The sequence below is a fragment of the Ricinus communis genome, chromosome 1, assembly GCF_019578655.1.
Source record: "Ricinus communis isolate WT05 ecotype wild-type chromosome 1, ASM1957865v1, whole genome shotgun sequence".
Classification (NCBI taxonomy): Eukaryota; Viridiplantae; Streptophyta; class Magnoliopsida; order Malpighiales; family Euphorbiaceae; genus Ricinus; species Ricinus communis.
In genome coordinates, this window is record NC_063256.1 from 14,407,793 (window position 1) to 14,425,379 (window position 17,587).

General features: G+C 24.0%; 1 long non-coding RNA gene across 2 annotated transcripts; it reads right to left on the reverse strand.

Moving 5' to 3' along the window:
• Positions 1–15,299: 15,299 nt before the first annotated feature.
• LOC125370862 lies at positions 15,300–17,297 on the reverse strand. Of its 2 annotated transcripts, none has more exons than XR_007217013.1 (2): positions 16,650–17,297; positions 15,300–15,666 (listed from the first exon to the last, which is right to left on the reverse strand). It is a non-coding gene; the product is annotated as an uncharacterized LOC125370862 (long non-coding RNA). The 2 variants fall into 2 exon arrangements; XR_007217012.1 differs by having other exon boundaries at positions 15,300–16,321.
• Between the last annotated feature and the right edge of the window lie 290 nt (positions 17,298–17,587).

Genomic DNA, 17,587 nt, shown 5'->3' on the forward strand with positions numbered 1-17,587 from the left:
GATTCTAGGGAAATTTTGGCATATATATATTATTTCTTTTTGTAACAAATTTACACGTGTATATAATATGTTATTACATAAACATAGTAATTTTAATATTTACACATATACATTATACAAGTTTTATTTTTATTACTTATTAAATATAGTTAATGTATTAATTAATAAATTACTTACTAATTAGATAATAATTTTTAATTATAAAATATAATATTATGTCTTATATAACTAATATATATATATATATATATATATATATATATATATATATATATATATATATATATATATATGTATAACAAACTCAATATATCAACTAATAATATTTAAAAATTCAAAATAATAAAAATCCTATGAAGAATGATTGCTAAAGTATTATATTTACTTTAATATATTAATATTTTGTTATATTATCTCATGTATGATTTTATACGATATATAAAATATTTTTAAATAAAAATATAGTTATTATTTTTAAATGAAAAATATTATTATAATTTGAAGAGATTTACATTCAATTTAAATTGAATATATATAATTTATTTTAATAAAAATTATCATTTATTTTAAATAAATATAAAAATAATAGAAATATTCCACATAATATATGAGTTAATGACTTTTAAAAAAGATTAAAAGCTAAAATTTTTGATTTCATATTACAAATCTAAGAATAATATGTCAACGGCATTTTATTTGGACAAGGCCATTTTGGCCCTCAACTTGTGCTGCGGGAACAAAAAAAAGTCAAAAATAAATATTTTGAAAAATAAACCCATAACTTAAATATTTCATACCAAATTAACTCTTGACCAATTATTTGTGACCCACACGCATTACAAAAAAGATGAATTGAATATTTAAGTGAAAATTCTTACATTTCCATATTTTCAATTCTTAAGTTCTTCTTAACCCCAACTTTATTTTATTTTTTAAATAAAATTTAAAATATTTTATCTCATTTTTATTTTATTAAATTACTACATCCAGACGTCATTTATAAATTCTTCTTTTTCTTCTTTTTCTTTTAAATTCATTCATGAAAACAAATCATTGGTTAAGAGATTATCTTTTTTTTCATATCTGATTTCTTATTTATGTTTAGATTTTGAATGTTGACTTTAATTAAAGCTCGACAGTGAGAGAGAGGCTTAAAATCATTGATTGGGTTTCTTCTTTTCTTCTTTTATATTACTCTATGTCTGTTTATTTAAAAACCTAGCCAGTTATTTTTTTAATTATATTGATTTTTTGGTAGAAATTAATTTTTTTGAGAAATTAGATTAAAATAAGATAAAAGATAAAATTTAAAGCATTTCATAACAATTGCCACAATGTTTTTCTTTTTCTTTTTCTTTTTTCCGTTTAATTTGAATGTGAAAAATATTTTGCATATAGTAAACTTGTTGGGTGTTTCAACTTAATCTTAAAGCTCCAAGTACCTTTTTTTTTGCTGTTAATCAAAAATAAAAAGCAATATATAAGCTGTTAAGTTTGTTAGTAGATAAGCAATTTTTCTCTCTTTTTTTTATTATTAATAAGAATAACTAAATTAACATAAATTAATTTAATTTAGTTTCGAGTGTGAATAACATGCTCAATGTTCAACTCTAATTTGGGCTGAATTGATTTGAAAGAGGAATTTTTTCACATATGTCCTAAAAAAGCTAAAAATATCATTTTTACTCCTAAGAAAACTTTTTTCTCAACAATACTGTAAGTTAAGATTTTATTTTAAGAATACTGTATAATTTATGAGCCATACATGAGTGAATATGTCCTTCCTATTTTTGGTGCCTTGGGAAACGTTCTCAGATAGACGAGAATGGCTGCATTGATAGTAAATATAAAATATTATGGTTTCTAATTAGATAATGATTGTAGTATTAAAAGTTAATAATATTAAATATATTTATACTATTAATTTATATAATACTAAAAATCAATTAATAAATATTTTTCAATAATATTATATTATTACATTAGTGAAAATTTTTAAAACCAATAAATTTTTTAATTATTATTCTTATTAAAAATATTATAAATAAGAGGCATTAACTATATATTTATGTGTTTTTCTATACTGCACTATTTAACCATTAACATTTAAAAATAATATTTTTCATCATTCGATTTTGCTTTTATAATAAATCCTCTTCCCTTAGAGAACAATTAAACATCGCTAATTAAATTTGATTTTACACTATTTGTCTTTTATTTTTTTTTTGTAATATACAAATTGCCTCTTTTACTTTATTAATTACTAGAACCCAATTTTCTAATTTCTGCAAAAATCAATTTTAATATATGTAAAAATAGTTAAATAGAGTTCTTTAATTACTATAATTTCAAGAATAATTAAATTCTAATAAAATTTAAATAATTTAAACTACATTTGTGAAAATATCAAGAATTTATATAATTTAATTTTAAATTATTAAAACAAAATAAATTTTATTCTTATTATTAATTTTGTTACACTAGAATTATAATTTTGATAAAAAAATTTGAGGATCAAATTATATTTTTTTATATAATTAATTCTTTTATTGCAATGAATTTCAAGACAGAAAGATTTTAGTGCAATAATTAAATATAAAGGGCAATTTGAACATTACAAAAATTCTGGAGGCAAATAGTATAAACTCAAACCTAGTTAATAATTGTTCAACAAAAATTCCAAGCAACAAAAATTTTTAGTATAATATTATAAAATAGAAAATGAAAAAATATAATTTGTAAATGTTAAAAGGTAAACATCATGATATAGACAAACATAGAGAATATATAATAAGTAGTACTAACTCTAATTCTAGAAAATAGGATCTTAATTACATTGTTAAAAATCATGTTAACTAAAAAATTAACTGTCTCTTAAGAAAATAATTCTAATTCTAGAAAGTAGCAATTAAAATTAGATTTTTAACATTTTTATTACTTAATAAGTTAGTTTTCTAATCCTAAAATATACCACATCTATGGAAGAGGTATTTTGATACCTCCACTAATTCTAGCAGAAGATATATTAGTACCTTAACCAGACTCATTAGAGAGATTTATTGGTACTTTATTTGGTTTTAGGGAAGATACTATAATACCTTAAGTTTTTCTTAACATGTGAAACTGACCAAATCAAAAAATAATTTTATTTCCTAAATCTAAATGCCCCTCATTTTATTTTAGTATTTGAGGTAAACATAAACAAGTAAGCTTGACTTACTCGAAGTTGAGCATTGGAGCTGATCAAGTGCAAAATGCTAAATTGATTTTGTCCTTTAAACATATGAGGTGAAAATCTAATACGTGAAATTAAACCATGCAAGAAAGGGAAGAGAGGAGAATATAGCAAAATTAGAAACGGATTAAGGATGAGGGGGGCGTTTAAAAGAAATTAATTTCAATCCTAGCTTTTAAAAGCTTTAGAAAAAATAATACAAATAATAATCCTAATTAATTCTAAGAGAAGTTTTAGATCACTCACTTAGGATTCCTAAATCCATGTTATTAAAACATGCAACTATGAAGAAATAGAGTTAGTAAAAAGACTAAACACAAATAAACTTGTAACTAAAATAGCAAAGAAATATCAAAGTAACTAAAAAAATTAAAGTAAATCTAAAATATTATGATTTCTAATTAGATAATAATTGTAGTAGCAAAGTTAATAATATTAAATATATTTGTAGTATTAATTTATATAATACTAAAAATCAATTAATAAATATTTTTCAATAATGTTATGTTCCATTAGTGAAAAAATTTTAAAACCAATAAAATCTTTAATTATTTATTATTATTAAAAATATTATAAATAAGAGGCGTTAACAATATATTTCTGGGTTTTTTCCATATTATACTATTTAACCATTAACATTTAAAAATTATATTTTTCATTATCCTATTTTATATTTTATAATAAAATCCCACTCCCTTAGAATTTCAGTTAAACATCGCTATATAAATTTAATATTATATTATTTTTCTTTTGACTTTTGGTATAATGCCTCTTATAATTTATTAATTATACTAGAACCCTATTTTCTAATTTTTGCAAAAGTCAATTTTAATATATGTAAAAATAGTTAAGTATTATTCATTAATTACTATAATTTCAAGAATTATTAAATTTCAGTAAAATTTAAATAATTTAAACAACGTTTTTGTGAAAATATTAAAAATTTATATAATTTAACTTTTAAATTATTAAAATAAAATAAATATTATTTTTATTATTAATTTTGTTATACTAGAATTATAACTTTGATAAGAAGTTTGAGGATCAAATTATATTTTTTTACGAAATTAATTCTTTAATTGCAATGACTTTCGAAAAAGAAAAAGATTATAGTGCAATAATTAAATATAAAAGGCTTGTGCATTACACAAAAACTCGGGAGGCAAATAATATAAACTCAAACCTAGTTAATAATTGTTCAACAAAAATTCTAAACAGTAACAAATTTTAGTATAATATTATAAAATAGAAAATGAAAAAATATAATTTGTAAATATTAAGAGGTAAACATCATGATATAAACAAATATAGAGAATATATAATAACTAGTACTAACTCTAATTCTAGAAAATAGTATCTTAATTACATTGTTAAAAATCATACTAACTAAAAAATTAACTTTCTATTAAGAAATATTGTAATTCTAGAAAGTAGCATTTAAAATTAGATTTTTAACATTCTCATTAGTTAATAAGTTAGTTTTCTAATCCTAAAATATACTAATTTACGGAAAAGGTACTTTGATACCTCCCTTAATCTTAGCAAAAGATACATTAGTACCTTGACTAGACTCATTAAAGAGATATAATGGTACCTTATCTAGTCCTAGAGTTAATACCTTAAGTTTTTATTAACACGTGAAACTGACCAAATCAAAGTCTAATTTTATTTTCTAAATCTAAATGCCCTCATTTTATTTAGCATTTGAGGTGAACATAAGTATAAGGCACATGAAGATTACATTGATAAGCTTGACGTACTCGAAGTTAAGCATTGGAGCTGATCACATGTAAAATACTAAATTGATTTTGTCCTTTAAACATGTGAGGTGAAAATCTAATGCGTGAAATTAAACCATGCAAAGAAAGGGAAGAGAGGAGAATAGAGCAAAACTAGAAAGGGATTAAGGATGAGGGGATACTTAAGGGAAATTACTCCTTAAAACAAATAGCACAAATAATAATCATAATTAATTCGAAGAGGACTTTTAAATGACTCACTTAGGATTCCTAAATCTATGTTATCAAAACCTGCAACTGTGAAGAAATAAAATTAGCAAAAAGACTAAATATAAAAGAATTGTAATTAAAATAGCAAAGAAATATTAAAATAACTGAAAAAAATCAAAGTAAATATAAAATATTGTGGTTTCTAATTAAAAAATAGTTGTAGAATTTAAAGATAATAATATTAAATATATTTATAGTATTAATTTTTATAATACTAAAAATCAATTAATAAATATTTTTAATAATGTTATGTTATTACATTAATGAAATAATTTTAAAACCATTAAAACCAGTAAAATCTTTAAAAATATTTATTATTATTATTATTATTATTAAAAATATTATAAATAAGAGATACTTACTATATATATTTATCTATATTACATTATTTAACCATTAATATTTTAAAATTATATTTTTTATTATTCTATTTTAGTTTTTATAATAAAACTTGCCTCCCTTACAATTTCAATTAAACATCGCTAACTAAATTTGATTTTACAGCATTTGCCCTCTGATTTTTGGTGTAATATACAAATTACCCTTTATAGTTTATTAATTATACTAGAACACAGTTTTCTGATTTCTGCAACAATCAATTTTAATATATATAAAAATAGTTAAGTAGTGTTCTTTAATTAATATAATTTCAAGAAAATTAAATTCCAGTAGAATATAAATAATTTGAACTACATATTTGTGAAAATATTAAAAATTTATATAATTAACTTAAAATTATTAAAATAACATAAATATTATTTTTATTATTAATATTATTACACTACAATTATAACTTTGATAAGAAGTTTGAGGATCAAATTATATTTTCTTATGAAATTAATTCTTTGAGTGCATTGACTTTTGGGACAAAAAGATTTTAATACAAAAATTAAATATAAAGGGCAATTTATACATTGCACAAAGATTCTGGAGGCAAATAGTATAAACTCGAATCTAGTTAATAATTATTCAACAAAAATTCTAAATATAAAAAGAATTTTAGTATAAAATCACAAAATAGAAAATAATAAATATAATTTTTAAATGTTAAGAGGTAAACATTATGATATAGAAAAATATAGAGAATATATAATAACTAGTACTAACTCTAATTCTAGAAAATAGTATCTTAATACATCATTAAAAATCATATTAACTTTCTATTAAGAAAATAATTATAATTCTAAAAGTAGCATCTAAAGTTAGATTTTTAACATTCTGATTACTTATTAAGTTAGTTTTCTAACCCTAAAATATGAACTTCATTTTCTAATTTCTGCAAAAATCAATTTTAGTATATGTAAAAATAGTTAACTAGTGTTCTTTGATTACCATAATTTTAAAAATAATTCAATTCTAGTAAATCTTTTAAATATTTTAAAAGTGCTTATATTTATGAAAATATTAAAAATATATATAATTTAACTCTAAATTACTAAAATAAAATAAATATTACTCTTATTATTAATTTTTTCATACTAGAATTATAATTCTGCTAAGAAGTATGAGATCAAACTATGTTTTTTTATAGAATTAATTCTTAAATTGTATTGACTTTCGAGACAAAGAGATTTTAGTGCAATGACTAAATATAAAGGGAAATTTATACATTACACAAAAATTTAGAGAGAAAATAGTATAAGCTTAAACCTAGTTCATAATTGTTCAACAAAAATTTTAACCAGCTAAAAAAATTTTAGTATAGAATACCTTAAATTTAGTCCTAGGGTAGATATTTTAATACCTTAAATTTTTCTTGACATGTGAGATTGACCAAATCAAAGTCTAATTTTATTTTCTAAAAATCTAAATGCCCTAATTTTATTTTAGCATTTGAGGTGAACATAAGCATAAGTCATGAAAAGACTACACTCGTAACCTTGACTTAAATTCAAGTTGAACATTCGAGCGATCACATACAGAATGCTAAATTGATTTTATCCTTTAAACATGTGAGATGAAAACCTAATAAGTGAAATTAAACCATGCAAAGAAAGGGGGAAAAGGAGAATAGAGCAAAGATAAAAAGCTATTAAGGATGATAGGGAATGCTTAAGGGAAATTAATTACAATCCTAGCTTTTAAAAGCCTTAAAATAAATAACACGAATAATAATCTTAAATAATTGTAAGAGGAGTTTTAAATGACTCACTTAGGATTCCTAAATCTATGTTATCAAAACCTGCAACTGTGAAAAAATAAAATTAGCAAAAAGACAAAATATAAAAGAATTGTAATTAAAATAGCAAAGAAATATTAAAGTAACTGAAAAAAATTAAAGTAAATATAAAATATTGTGGTTTCTAATTAGAAAATAGTTGTAGTATTTAAAGATAATAATATTAAATATATTTATAGTATTAATTTTTATAATACTAAAAAATCAATTAATAAATATTTTTTAATAATGTTATATTATTACATTAATGAAATAATTTTAAAACCATTATAACCAGTAAAATCTTTAAAAATATTTATTATTATTATTATTATTAAAAATATTAAAAATAAGAGATATTTACTATATATATTTATCTATATTACATTATTTAACCATTAACATTTTAAAATTATATTTTTTATTATTCTATTTTAGTTTTTATAATAAAACTTGCCTCCCTTACAATTTCAATTAAACATCGCTAACTAAATTTGATTTTACAAAGATTTGCCCTCTGATTTTGGTGTAATATACAAATTACCCTTTATAGTTTATTAATTATACTAGAACACAGCTCGATTTCGCAACAATCAATTTTAATATATATAAAAATAGTTAAGTAGTGTTCTTTAATTAATATAATTTCAAGAAAATTAAATTCCAGTAGAATATAAATAATTTGAACTACATATTTGTGAAAATATTAAAAATTTATATAATTAACTTAAAATTATTAAAATAACATAAATATTATTTTTATTATTAATATTATTACACTACAATTATAACTTTGATAAGAAGTTTGAGGATCAAATTATATTTTCTTATGAAATTAATTCTTTGAGTGCATTGACTTTTGGGACAAAAAGATTTTAATACAAAAATTAAATATAAAGGGCAATTTACATACATAAAAATGCAAACCTAAAGAACAAAAATTCTGGTAGAGCGAAAATAAAAATGCTAAATAAACATCAAAATACTGAATCTAGAAAATTATTTCATAATTGTTGAAAATTCAACAAAAATTAACTTTTATTAATAATTCTAATTCTAAAGAACATTTAAAATAGTATAAAAAATATACACAAAATAGAAAATAATAAATATAATTTTTACAATGTTCTAAGGGTAAACATTGAAGATTACAACGATTGATAGTCGAAAAATATGCAAAATCAAAATTGATTTTGTGCTTTAAACATATATAATAACTAAACCATGCAAAGAAAGGGGAAGGAATACTAACTCTAACTCTAATAATCCTAATTAATTCTAAGAAGTTTTAAATACTCACTTGTTCCTAAATCTTAAATACATAAGCACGAATTAAAAATCAGAAAATAAAGTTAATTTTGAATTTGATAAAAGATTTAAGAAATCAAATAATTCAAAAACCTATTATTTTGTTCAATCGAAAACATAATTTTATTTTAATTTTCAATGTAAAAGTAGTTTCAACACACAATGGTTGTAATATTAAAAGATAATAATATTAGCTAAAGTAAATTTATATAATACCAAAATAAATTAATAAATATTTTTCAATAATCTTATTTTATTATATTAATAAAATTTAAACCAATAAAATCTTTACAAATATTTAATTTATTATTATTATTATTATTATTATTATTATAAATAAGATTTTACACATTTATTTAACTATTTAACTCTTAACATTTAAAAATATATTTTCATCAATCTATTTTGATCATACTTCCTTATTAATTAAACGTTAGAATTTGATTTTATACTAACCCTTTCCTTAAAATATGAACTTCATTTTCTAATTTCTGCAAAAATCAATTTTAATATATGTGAAAATAGTTAACTAGTGTTCTTTGATTACCATAATTTTAAAAATAATTCAATTCTAGTAAATTTTTAAACATTTTAAAAGTACTTATATTTATGAAAATATTAAAAATATATATAATTTAACTCTAAATTACTAAAATTAAATAAATATTATTCTTATTATTAATTTTTTCATACTAGAATTATAATTCTGCTAAGAAGTATGAGAACAAACTATGTTTTTTATAGAATTAATTGTTAAATTGTATTGACTTTCGAGACAAAGAGATTTTAGTGCAATGACTAAATATAAAGGGAAATTTATACATTACACAAAAAATTAGAGAGAAAATAGACTAATAACACGAATAATAATCTTAAATAATTGTAAGACATGTGAGTTTTCTAAATGCCCTACTCACTAGGATACACTCTAAATCCATGTCACATATCAAAACCTGCCTAATAAGTGAAATTAAACCATTATGACTTAAGGAAATAATTACAAAAACTCACTTAGGAAAATAAAAATTAAATTAGCAAATAAAAATTAAACTAACTAAAAATTTAGGGTAATTACTATATACTCCTTATGTTTTTCCATATTTATCCCTTAATATCTAAAATTTATATTTTTTATCCTTTTGTTTTGTAATTTTATAATAAAAAACCCCTCTCGTCAAAATTCCGATAAGACAATCGTAAACTAGGTTTGGTATTATACTATTTGCCTCTTGATTTTTGGTGCAATATATAAATTACCCCCTATATTTTATATATTGCACTAATGTCCCCTTGCATTTTGAAAGTCAATGCAATTAATAATAAACTAAATTGATAAAAATATAATTTGATCCTCAAACTTCTTGAATTTTACAAAGAAATTAGAATAAAAATTTCTAGTATAATAAATAACTTTAATAGGCAATTTGTATATTACATCAAAGGTCAAGAGGCAATTTGTATTACATTAAAGATCAAGAGGTAATTTATATATTACATCAAAGATCGGGGCAAATAGTATAAAACCAAACTTATGTAACATTGTTTAACGAAAATTCAGACGGAGCCAATTTTTAGTATACAATTACAAAATAGAATGATGAGGAAAATATAATTTTTAGATATTAGAGAGTAATTACTATAATATGAAAAGTATAAGGGGCGAATAGTAATTACCCGAAAAATATTAAAGTTACTATAAAATATTAAGGTGAAATATTAAAGAAGAGGTACTTTGATACCTCGTCTAATCCTAGCAGAAGATATACTAACCTTGACTAGACTCATTAGAGAGATATATTGGTAACTTGTCTAGTTCCGAAGGAGATACTTTAATAACTTAAGTTTTTCTTAACATGTGAAATTGACCAAATTACAGTCTAATTTTATTTAATAAATCTAAAAATTATTTTATTTAGCATTTAAGTTGAACATAAACCTAAGGGATGAGAGGATTACTCTAATAAACTTAACTTACTTCAAGTTGAGCATTGGAGCCTATCAGATATAAAATTTTAAATTGATTTTAGTTATTTAAACATGTGAGGTGAAAATCTAATGCGGGAAATTATACCATGTAAAGAGGAGGAAAAGAAGAATAAAGAAAAACAAGAAAGAGATTAAGGATGAGGGGGCACTTAAGGGGAATCAATTACAAGCCTGGCTTTTAAAAGCCTTTAATCAAGTAACACAAATAATAACCCTAATTAATTCTAAGAGGAGTTTTAAATGAATAACTTAGGATTCCTAAATCCGTGTTATCAAAACCTACAACTATGAAGAAAATAAAGTTGGTAAAAAGATTAAACACAAAGAAACTTGTAATTAAAAAGAGTAAAGAAATATTAAAGAAGATGTACTTTAATACCTCATCTAATCCTAGCAAAAGATACATTAGTACCTTGATTAGACTCATTAGAAAGATATATTGATACCTTATCTAGTCCTATCACATAAATGCTAAATTGATTTTAGTTGTTTAAACATGAAATTTAATGAGAATACCTTAAAGAATTTTTCTTAACATGTGATACTAACCAAATTAATGTCTAATTTTATTTCATAAATCTAAAAATCATTTTATTTAGTATTTGAGCTCAACATAAGCATAAGGGATTGCAGGATTACAATAATAAATTTAACTTGCTTCAAATTGAGCATTGGAGCCTACCACATACAAAATGCTAAATTGATTTTAGTTGTTTAAGCATGTGAGGTGAAAGCTTAATGCGGGAAATTAAACCATGTAAAGAAAATGAGGAAAAAAAGGAATAGAGCATAACTAGAAAGAGATTAAGGATGAGGGGGCGCCTAAGAGGAATTAATTACACAACCCTGGCTTTTAAAAGCTTTAAATCAAATAACACAAATAATAAACCTAATTAATTCTAGGAGGAGTTTTAAATGAATCACTTAGGATTCTTAAATCTATGTTATTAAAACCTGCAATTATGAAGAAAAAAAAGACTGAACACAAATGAACTTGTTATTAAAATAGCAAAGAAATATTAAAGAAGAAGTACTTTGATACCTCATCTAATCCTAGTAGAGGATACATTAGCACCTTGACCAGACTCATTATTTTAATACCTTAAGTTTTTCTTAACATATAAAACTGACCTTATTTCGTAAATCTAAAGTCATTTTATTTAATATTTGAGCTGAACATAAGTATAAGGGATGGGAAGATTACATTCCCACTATTGTTTCATGATAATTAATTCAACCACCAGCCTAATATTCCTCAAAATGCTCTATATTTTCTTTTTATGCAGTCTTTTTCCCTTCCAAAAAGGCATAATTGGAGAAGGTCCCCCAGAAGAAAAATTATTCCCAATAGTAATATGTAAAGCATTATTACAAAGTGAATTTATTTTTATTCTTTTAGTGCTTTCAAAATTATTATATATATGAAGATATCATTTCTCCTTAGAAATATATAAATTTTTAGCCAAAACGATCCCATTTTTTTTCCTGCTTTCCCTCTTGTACAAGACCATATCATTTTTGTGTGTGATAGCTGTATTTCATTACTATATGGCATGTTTTTGTGAGCATTATTATTAATGTTAACTTTTCTGTTTAAAGTATGTTCTTTCTTGTTTGGTTAATGTTTAAAGTATGTCTTAATTATGTGTTTTCTAGAACAGAATTATAAACATGTGAGGTGAAAACCAAATGCGGGAAATTAAGCCATGTAAAGAAAAGAAGGAAAAAAAGGAATATAGCATAACTAGAAAGAGATTAAGGATGAGGGGGCGCCTAAAAGGAATTAATTACAACCTTGGCTTTAAAAAGTCTTAAATCAAATAACACAAATAATAGTTCTAATTAATTCTAAGAGGAGTTTTAAATGAATCACTTAGGATTCCTAAATCATTGTTATTAAAACCTGCAACTATGAAGAAATAAAGTTAGCAAAAAAACTGAACACAAATGAACTTGTTATTAAAATAGTAAAGAAATATTAAAGAAGAGGTACTTTGATACCTCATCTAATCCTAGTAGAAGATACATTAGTACCTCGATTAGACTCATTACTTTAATACCTTAAGTTTTTCTTAACATGTGAAACTGACCTTATTTCATAAATCTAAAAATCATTTTATTTAGCACTGGCTGAACATAAGTATAAGGGATGGGAAGATTACACTAATAAGCTTAACTTACTTCAAGTTGAGCATTGGAGCCTATCGTATACAAAATGCTAAATTAATTTTAGTTGTTTAAACATGTGAGTTGAAAACCTAATACAGGAAATTAAACCATGTAAAGAAAAGGAGGAAAAGAAAAATAAAGCATAACTAGAAAGGGATTAAGGATGAGGGGGCGTTTAAGGGGAATTAATTATAATACTGGCTTTAAAAAGTTAAAATAAATAGCACAAATAATAGTTCTAATTAATTCTAAGAGGAGTTTTAAATAACAATTGAAATATTACAATAAAAATAAGGGCAAATAATGTAAACTTAAACCTAATTAATAATTAGTTTAGTATAAAATAAAAAAAATAGAATGATGAAAAATATAATTCTATATATTAAGTGGTAAACAATATGATATAGAAAACATAGAGAATTTATAATAATTACCCCTAACACTAATCCTAAAAAATAGTATTTTAATTATATTATTAAAAACCATATTAATTAAAACATTAATTTTCTTTTAGAAAATAATTCTAATTTTAAAAAGTAGCACTTAAAATTGCATTTTTAATATCTTATACTTAATAACTTAGTTTTCTAATACTAAAAATCTACTAACCTAAGGAAGAGGTAGTTTAGTACTTTGACTAGACTCATTAGAGAGGCACATTGGTATCATTATCTAATTCTAGTGAAAGATACCTTGGTACCTTCACATATGAAAAGTGACCAAATAATTCTAATAATGATTTTAAAAGAATAATGTAAAAACTTGAAGTGTTAATTAATATATTACATACAATGAAATTAATAAAATTTACTTGCCCATTCTTCTTATATTCAATATAAACTCATTGAAATAGAATGGAAGATTATCAAGCCATAAAAGATTTTATCTATGATTAATATCATTTATGAAATAATTAGTTAATTATTTAAAAATAAAAATAGCAGGACTAAAATTGTTTTAGCTAAAATCTTAATTTTTTATGCTTATATTAATAATTAATTTAATAGACTATAAATAGTTAGACTTTATCCTAAACTAGTTTTTACCCGCGAATTGCATAACCGTTGTAATGATTTTGATTAAAAGAATAGTATAAATTTAATATATTGACAAATTTGATAGAACTTTAAGTATTTTATTATTATTTATAAGAATATTCTAATTCGTTAAACAATCATTAACTATACATTTCAAGTGTAAATTATCTATATCGAATATAAGAAAAATATATTTCATTATATGTTAACAAAGTATTAGCAAACATTACTATTATTTTAATATAATGGAAGATAATTATCTTTTATTTTTATTTAAAATGGATCAATAAGATTATTAAATACATTTTACCCATAATATTTAAGATGCAAAGCAAAGCGGAATTATCGAATACAAATAAAAGTGAAATAATTTACCATTTTAGTACTTAGGCTCTTTTCCCTTTATTGAATGGATTTATTTAGAGCCTGCAAAACCATAAATAAATAAACCACAGGCAATCGATTTCTTAGCCCAGGTTGGAAGCCATGATGCATAGCATGATATATGCCAAAATTTTAAAAGTATTAGCAAACATTTTAGTATAATATAAGATATTAAATATATTTTACCTATAATATTCAATGCACAAAAGCGAGTAATTTACCATTGTGGCACTTGAGGAAGATGAAAAAAGGAAAGTCAAACCAAGTGTACAGCCAATATGTGTACCTTCAGGATAATGTAGAAGATTAAACAGATTCCACAAAGGGTTAAAGCTACAAAGCATTTCCAACAACAATTATATCTTAGAGCAATGTAGACGGTTAAACAGATTCCACAAAGGGTTATGCAGAATAAAGAAGACAAAATTAAGCAAATGCATGCAATTTTACCTCCTGATTTCACTCATCCCAAGTGGATCATGAAACAAATTTTGGATTGAAACAAGAAACTATTAAAATATAGATTAAGATCAAGCCACAGGAACTTCATTTCCTTCTTTCGCACACAGTAATTTATAGAGTACAAGATTAGAACTTCAAAACAAGAAAAGTATATATCTTTTTTAGAAAGTTATCACTATTCACCTTATATCTCTCTTTTAGAAAATTATCACTATTAACCTTATATCTCTCTTTTAAAAAGTTATCACTATTCACCTTCTTTTAAGTCACGTATCATAAATATCAAGAAAAGCTAGCATTGAAAATAAGAAGCTATGTGCGTTACAAGAACCAAATGAAGTTAGGAGAAAGTTTGACCCAATGGCCAAAAATGCCCAACCAGAAATTAAAACCTAATCCTGCAAGGAAGAAAAGACAGAGAGAGTAAACTAGAACCAAATTGAATAATTAAACTTAATCCAGTTACAACTATCTAAACATCAGCAATATCATAATTAAGTAGAGAAACAAAAACCAAAAGCACAAAACATTGAAAGCCAATCACTAGAGCAATCACCCAAAATAATATATTGATGTCTATTAATAATGCAATAGAACTACAGTTTTGCGACAATGGAAGACATAAGATCAGTAGGCAATAGCATAAAGAGCTCAGCCTTCCATAGTTCCAAATCAGTCAAGATTAAGAAAAAAACAATCATATTTCAATGTAAAATAATACTTCCTCAAACATTCAAAGTGTTGAACCCTACAAATACATACAACTTAGCTTAGCTTAAATTAATGTACAGAAACACACAAGTTAGTAGAGAAACTCCCTCATCATAAAAACATAACCACAAGGCTCCTTTCTCCGGATTGCTCACTGAGACTATTGGAATGCTAGAAGAACTCTTTGCAAGTCTAGATAAACGACAACTGTTGTTTCCAAAAAAAAAAGCAAGAAGAAATCACAAAACATATAATTACTGAGTCAAAAATATCAAAACCACAAACGAAACTAATAAAGCTAGCATCACTTATCATTCTCCTAACAAATTGATCGAAAAAAACAGGATAGCAACCAAAAAACTTACTGAAATTTAAACTTTTTGTTTTAAGCTGAAATTAGAAGTAAAAAGTTAGGCACCAATAAGAGTTCTTCCTGAATATCTAACCATACATCCCTAGAAAAACGATAGGTTGAAATATGAGTTAAACATGCAAAGCCTGACATTCATTTCCATAACTGTCGAACCACATGTACATGACCAAACCACACGTATGTTATCAAGGTTCCTTCCCATAAGTAGTACTTCGTAGTTGATTTTCATGTGACAGAAAAGAAAAGGAGAAGTCAATGGTTTTTTAGGTTTTAAAACCAAAAGCAATATTTTTGGTTATCCCTGGGAAAGAAACAAAAATTATTTGTTTGATGGTCTACTGCATCCAAATATTTAACCTAGAATAACAGATATCAGCTATAACAGAGAAACAATATATACAATCCTATGGAGGCTAAAAACAGATAAAAGGTGCAACACTTCCACATTTGATTTTTGCAAATGCAGTTTCCAAACCCTGGCCGATGGAACTGAAAATATAAAAAGCAAAAAACATCCGTTAAAAGGTTATAATCAACCTTCACACAACACTTTTTACCACTACGCACGCATTCTACGCGGATGAAGTATATAAGTTTGGAACAGAGATATTTTACGTTGCAAAAAAAAAGTGATTATCAATTTATGAGTCATGAAGATAATCATATGTTTAGTCTTTGCATGAGTACGGGGGAGGGGGACCAAAAGCTTTAATTAATTTCCAAGCGTTGATTCAAACAGCAAATAAAGATGATAAAGTTTCATCTGTCATCACTTGTAATGGAATTTAACTTTTTTGGTACTTTCATAAATTTGTACCTCAGATTCTGCAAGCCCTACCAAAACCAGTAGAAATACTTCTCAAGAAAGTCAGATGAGACAACCTTTTGTGTGACAGCATTTGCGGATATCCCATAATAAAAAATAGTAATGTTTTTTGGATCACAGCTATTAAACACCTGAGTATTGTTTCCTCATAGTTTGCTTTCATCTTTGTTCAAAGTACCACAATCCAAATAAGAGAGACTGCACTTTCATGTCTATAAGCATACTTGCAGTACGTCACCTAACGCTCAGTTGACAACAGATACCATGAGGCTCCTAAGACCTACAAGATCAGAAGGCTAATCATTGCAAGACTGCTAAGAGTAGAATACTATTCAGACCCAAAAGCATTTTTATACAGAAGTAGACAAAATAGTAATGCTAAATCATCTAAAATAGAAGAATGATAGCCCGTCATGCTCCAATTGAAGAATTAAGAATATTGGAAAATAGAATTTAGGGAGAGTCTTGCCCTTAGTATTTTCACATAAAGTGGTTGTTGCTCTTAAAACTGTTCTTCTACCCTTGAGCAAGACTTCTACCATTGCAGCATGCAATGGCACAGCTATTAACAAAATATTAGCATACAAAATTTGATTTGAGATTACAGACATGATTAGCCAACATGTAGAGCAGGAGGTTATAGGCGTACCCCCGGCCCAGTGGCTTTGATGATCTCAGAATCGTGGAAAGTACTGGAGCAGAACAATCAGTAGAAGAGCATTGTTGGTATGATCAGAATAGAGCCTCTAATTGCCAGAATAATAAACCATGTCAGAATCTGCAAAAAATATCCGAACTCATTTTTGCTTATGATTCAAATTCTGTGAATTAAAAGAGGCTAATAATACACGAGCTCCACATACGAGGATCCAAAATAAAAACCTGTGCACAAGCCTGCAACTAATTTTTTAAAGAAAGGAACAGTCATA